A 6,000-nucleotide genomic window follows, 5' to 3' on the forward strand; every position below is an offset into this window, starting at 1 on the left:
AGAGGCAAAACTAGCAAACACATCTGAAAGGTATTAAAGTGACATAGCTTGGATAAGGGACAGAGGAAAAAACTTACAGTGTACAGACTGTACAGTAGCTGCAAATTTATCTTCAGGTGAGGCCTCCTGTTTTAACTCCTGGGTTTAGTATGGTCAAAAGATATAGCCTACTGCTCAGAAAATAGAATTTACAGTTTCTTTGGAACTGGCGTACACTATCATGCATCGTCATTAGGACAGAGCATGAGAGGGTATAATCCTTGCTAAACTGCCAACAGTAGATTACACATACAAAAATTTTTACAATAGTTTTAAAGGAGGTTTCAGTGTGTTTGAATTGTTGAAGTCACAGTTTGGAAGCTCTAGTGTAAATACCTATGCTTACTGAGCTATTTGTTTACTGTTTAACCATTCTACACTGAGAATTGATTGTCAGAGAAAATGTCTTAACTCGTATCACGGAGAAAAAATCCCCAGTGATGAAGAACGGTCATGAGTGCAGGCAACCAAATATAAATGCATGGCCTGTTTAGACTAAAACAAGTAATTTTTTCAAGTTTCATCAGGAATGCAACATAGTAATTTTACAAGGAAGATAAAGGTCAATTGCCTAGAATTACAATGTCAGTAACATTGTGTGAGTTTAATACTTTGTTATGAAAATACATAAAAAAATCACAAGTAGTGATGTTTCTAAATACAAAGCAGTTAACATGCAAGTATCATATAAATATGGATCATATAACACTGATTTACTGTTCTTTAAAAAAAAGTTTCAAAACAGCACAAAATTTTGTGGTGTTGGCCATTATGTTTTTTAAACAAGTTATTAATAGTACTGGAACCAAAATCTGTGGACTAGAGAAAAAGACATGAACTTATCCCAAGTAATGCTTGCTGTCAAATATATTTCTCCATGAATAGACATTTCAGGGTTTTTCCCATTCAAAGGAATTGTTAAACAGACAATAATTTAGGTGCAGAAACCTTCACAACGTTTTTCAAGCCCAGTACATCATACTGTGCTATAAATATGGCAGGGTTAAGAACCATCTTTATTCAAGTCCCAGACCAAGTCTCAGGGACATAAATGAATGTCATATCATGTAGATTACTGCTACTAATCTTCACATCCAAATGAAATAAGACACAGAGCTGTCTTAAGCTTCTCTTATTAATGGGCACAAAGAAAGACCTCTAAGGAGTACCAGATGTTGTAGCTTAGCACCATAACCAACTATCCCTGAAGTATTATTTGGCATTAATGCTGCTGATGTACATTTCTGAGGACCTTCCAGTCTACTGCACTTCTACACTTAGAACATGGGTGAAGATTTAGCGTGCATGCTTCAGCAGTACTGAATTTTGGCTTGTAAGAGGAAAGGGCAATGTAAACAGGAAACAACCACCAATCCCGTTAAATTACATTAAGAACAACATTAATTTAAGTCTGGTCTGTGTTGAGATGTGCTGCAATTCAGTCAGTCACTTGCGCAAATGCTTAATGTGGACAGCATAAGTCACTATCAAATGCAATTTATAGTGGAAAAGCTTATTCTAGTTTCAAGAAATGAGACGCTCTACCAGTCCTGACTGTAGCTTTGCCTGTCTCCATTAGGGTTATTCACCCAGGAAGCTACATCTGTATATGCTTACTGGTAGCTGAAACAGTATTACATCTCTAGCAAAGATCAAGGCCAGATCTTCATATGATTACAATTTGGAGGCTGTTTTAGAATTTAAGGGAGCATAAAATAACATATCATCAATATTCTTAAGAAGATATTCTCAGGGGTGAGGGATGGAGATGGCAAGAATCTGTTTCAAGGTGAAATATATTGAAACTTGTGGTCTCTCTCCCTTCCAGTCTTCACCTTTGCTGCCACTTCAGTGTTTCAGCAACAAAGGAAAACACCAAACAAGATAACCCAAATTTTCGCCACAGCACACATGCCCTAGTCACTATATAACTGAACAACCAGTACAGAAAATAACCTACATACCAATTACTTTGCCCTTATTTTTTCTTGCCAGCACAGATTCAAACATACTCATTTTACAATACAGTTTTGGCAATCCCATAGCATTAATAGTTCTTATTTTCCCAGGCTCCATAAGAACGTATGGCCCACACAGAACATATTAAATATACAAATCTGCAGAGGAAGATTGATTTAAAGTCTGGAGCTCGCAGCAAGAACCACCAGTCTAAGTTCTGTTCTACTTGGCAACCATAAAAAGCATGGGTTTTAAAAAATGCATTAGTATCTGTTGTTTTATATTTAACAGTATATAACATGTTTACTAGGCATACACAACCAAACTAAAAAGGGCACTGACATCTTTAAATCTAGCCATCTTTAAAATTTTAAAAGAAATTAAAAGTAGTTTTCAATATTTCATCTGACCCTGAAAACCCACAGTATTTTCTGTGTTTTTATAGGAATCTGTATTTTTATTTGCTACGTAAGCTACCAACAGAAGGAAACTGATGAAGCATATCAAGAAAACAAGAAAACTGACTACAATCCAAGAATTCATTTTTTCAGCAAAAGGTTAAAAACAAACAAACAGACAGAAATTATTATTAAAGGGACACAACAAATGTCACATTATGCTTTAAAAGAAAAAGAAGTGGTACTTTCTCCAGGATGTACTTGTCACATGGGAAATCACATGAGTGTGAGCAGTTATTGACCACACGGGGCACGTATACACGGAGTATGCTGATTTTCCTGAAAAAGTTTTCTTTTTTTTAGGAAGAGGTATGCTTCATGCGTAATGTTTATCAAGGCTAAAAGATGGCTTTGCCAAAAGCCCTAAGAAAGCAGCTTGCTTGTGTATCATCATGTCTGTTCCTCACTCACAATATGGTCCATGATTCTTCCCTATTCCTAGGGCAGAAATAATCTTTTGTCCTAACTTTCTGCATTTGCTCAAATGAGTTGTCCGGTACTGACGAATGGGGAGAGATTGGCTTCATGTGCTCCACACTTATGTTCTGCCTACCTGAATGGGCTAGAAGAGATAGCAGCCTCACAGAGGGTGCTTTTCACTATACAGCAATCCAAGATTTAAAACAGCACTTCAACTCCTCTGCATTGGCACATAACTTTTTAGATAAATTTTACATATATATAAAATTATATATTTTTTATTTTAAAAAGCTTTGCCCATGTGAAACCTGTGTGTGTGTGTGTGTGTGTGTGCGCGTGCGCACGTGCATTGGTTTCATTTGGGCAAAGCTTTTAAAAACAAAACAAAACAAAACAAATGATTAATGTAAATTTCAAACTTTAAAACTTCACTGTATAAATGCCAAGAATGGAAAAAGATTTCACAAGTAAATGCACCCCTCATTCAGGTGGCAAAGTCAGAAGGTAAAAATGAGTGAAAAAATATTATGTTAAGACTAAACCTTAAACCAAACAAAAAAAGTCATATTCATATGCCCAGTGCCCAGATATGCATTAATGATGAACTGACATCCAGTAAAGCTATTATAGTCACAATTCACAAAATATTTGCGCAAAGTATAATTTATTGTGCTATATATTATTTTAAATATAGAATCATAGGTAGGTACCTTATTCTAGCATTATATAAAATGCATTTATGCTGATGACACATATATAAACTACAAAACATTGCCGGTCATATCTGGAAAAAATGCTTACCTGTTAATATAGCTTAGGGCGACGTAAGTTGGTTGCTGTAGTTCTTGTTTTTCTAAAACGCGTGGGTCTGTATCTGTTTAAAAAAAAATTTAATTAGTAGTTTGCAACATACCCTGAAATATATGAACTATATACTGCAAAATAACATGTCTGAAGAAGAGAAGAAATAAAATAAGCTTTTCAGAATTAATTCGGTGCAGGACAATAAACAAGAAGTATGATAAAAAAAGGTTTTTTTTTAACTTTTTCACTTTTTTTGCATCAACATAATTTCTAATTGTAACATGAGCAATTCCCTTCAAAAGTACTGGTTTTCACTGCTTTCTGTTATATGTTGGGATCATTTTCATGGTTTACACTGTAAAAATGAAACCAAGTCAAGGTTATTAAAAAAGTATAGCTATTTCTGAATTTGATCAACAAAAAAGGCATTTAGAAAAGATCAGTTTTCAAGATTGCTATTACTCATCTCACCTGTTGTGGTTCACCACCTATTTTTTCTGCATACCCATTTTGATTTTTCCCCTCCCCTCCTCCAACGTTTTTTATTTTCTGAAATGCTCCATTGGAAATTCTCATAAAATTACACATGAAGTAAAATGCCCACCTGGCAGAGGATGCCCTTTTGAAGCACAAAAGCTACCATTAGCTGATTTTATCTAAAATCAGCTTTGCAGTTCAAATAAGAGGTCACTACTAAGCATTACTCTTAACATCCTTGTTCAGTTCACCACTCCTTCCCTCCCTTCTTTCCTTCTTCCCTCCCAGTCCAAGGAAGGCACTGTTGTGATGACAGGAGTCCTGCATGGGACCTGCTATCTTAGCTGCTCTGGTTCCGCTGCCAGGGCGACTCCTGAGGTGTGCACCTAAAGAGGCTGGCCAGTGGCACCCCAGTACTTTTCCCACTCCCCTCTGATCTGATCCCTGGGCAAAGTCCATGGGTGCCAGGTAACTGAGTCGCATGGCACAGGCAGTCACTGTACTGACCCCTCAAAGTAACCCCCACTCCTGTCATCAGAACCCCACTCTGGTCCTAGACCACCCCCTCAACCCTGACTCCCAAAAGCAAAGCAACCCCCACCCACAGCCTTCTCAGAGTACTCAAAGTAGAATGGCGCTGGAAAGCTAAGGGTGGTACACAGCAGGACCCTTTCTAAGCAGCCAGGATCTGGGGAACCTCTCCTGAGGTCAGGTCATGGGTTCATCAGCACATCAATAGTAGTGCCAATTGTGAACTCATCTGGGGGTGTCAGATCATCATAGTGGAGCCACAGGTAGCACTCAAACCAGATTTTCATGTTGAATGGCAACCCAGGCTTCCCCAGAGCATGGCGCATCAAAGCAGAGAGCCCCCTGCAGCTCTTGAGCACCCCCTGGGGGACCATGTTCAGCAGCAGGAGCACGTCATCTTGGCTGGCATTCTCCTGGGAGTAATGATAAAGCTCATCCCTCCAGGCCCAGCCAACTCTCTCCAGGGCAATGTTTGGAGCGAAGTACTCCTGATGGGGAACAGTGCTGAAATACCTCTCCTGTAAGGGAAGGACAGGAATGGGGGAAGCCTAAGAGCTTCAGCATCCTGGCTGAGTCCCACCAGGGCAATGACAGGAACTAAGTGACGTTTCTGCAGGGACACAGCAGTGAAATGCCTCTCCTGAAGGATGGGGGAAGGAGGTTAAGACTTCTGCCAGCATTCCCTGGAGTGGCCAGTTCCTACCTGCTCCATGTCCAAGACACCTTCCCTTATACTTCATTTTTTCAGCAAAAATTGTAACTTTGCACAAAAGCTCTGTGTCTTCCCTGTTTAACTGCAGGGACACCACCTGTGTGAGGGAGGATGTAATGCCAGCTCAAGGCCAGGGGGCATAAGGGATGTCTGTAGAAAGCACTGACGAAGGAAAGAGGAGATGCTGCAGCTCTTAGTCACTGCCTCTGAGCTCTGGGCATGCACAGTTGACTCCTGGAGCTGCAGGACTGGCACAAGGAGATATCGGAGATGTGGAGGGAGGACATGGTCAGGCTGGGGGGATGCCTACACCCGGGCTGCTGAGGTGCAGGGACAGGGGGTTATGATGGCCACCCATGCCTCTGCAGAGCTGGCAGAGATACAGCAGAGATGGAATTTATGGACAGGGTCCTGGACCACTTTGCATCTACTTATGATAGCCCTGAGCGCCACAAGCGCTGCCTCCCACAGAGAGCCTGTAGCCCTCCCGGCCAAAGGTGGCAAGAGAGACTACAACCCAGCCCCCATGGCATGCTGTGCCCCATTGCAGGGACTCTCCTCTGGAGTGACAGGAATAGGGGTCCTACAGGAGGGATGCAG

At 40.4% G+C, this 6,000-nt stretch overlaps 1 protein-coding gene across 1 annotated transcript in view; it reads right to left on the reverse strand.

Moving 5' to 3' along the window:
* The window catches only part of JAZF1 (JAZF zinc finger 1), a 159,308-nt gene extending 155,531 nt beyond the window's left edge, over positions 1–3,777 (reverse strand). Inside the window, exon 1 of the mRNA XM_019535334.1 lies at positions 3,678–3,777. The gene's annotated coding sequence lies outside the window, so the exon portion shown is untranslated. The remainder of the gene's footprint in view (positions 1–3,677) is intronic.
* Positions 3,778–6,000: the final 2,223 nt, after the last annotated feature.

This window comes from Crocodylus porosus, unplaced genomic scaffold (genome assembly GCF_001723895.1).
Source record: "Crocodylus porosus isolate Cpor-Errol unplaced genomic scaffold, CroPor_comp1, whole genome shotgun sequence".
NCBI lineage: Eukaryota > Metazoa > Chordata > Crocodylia > Crocodylidae > Crocodylus > Crocodylus porosus.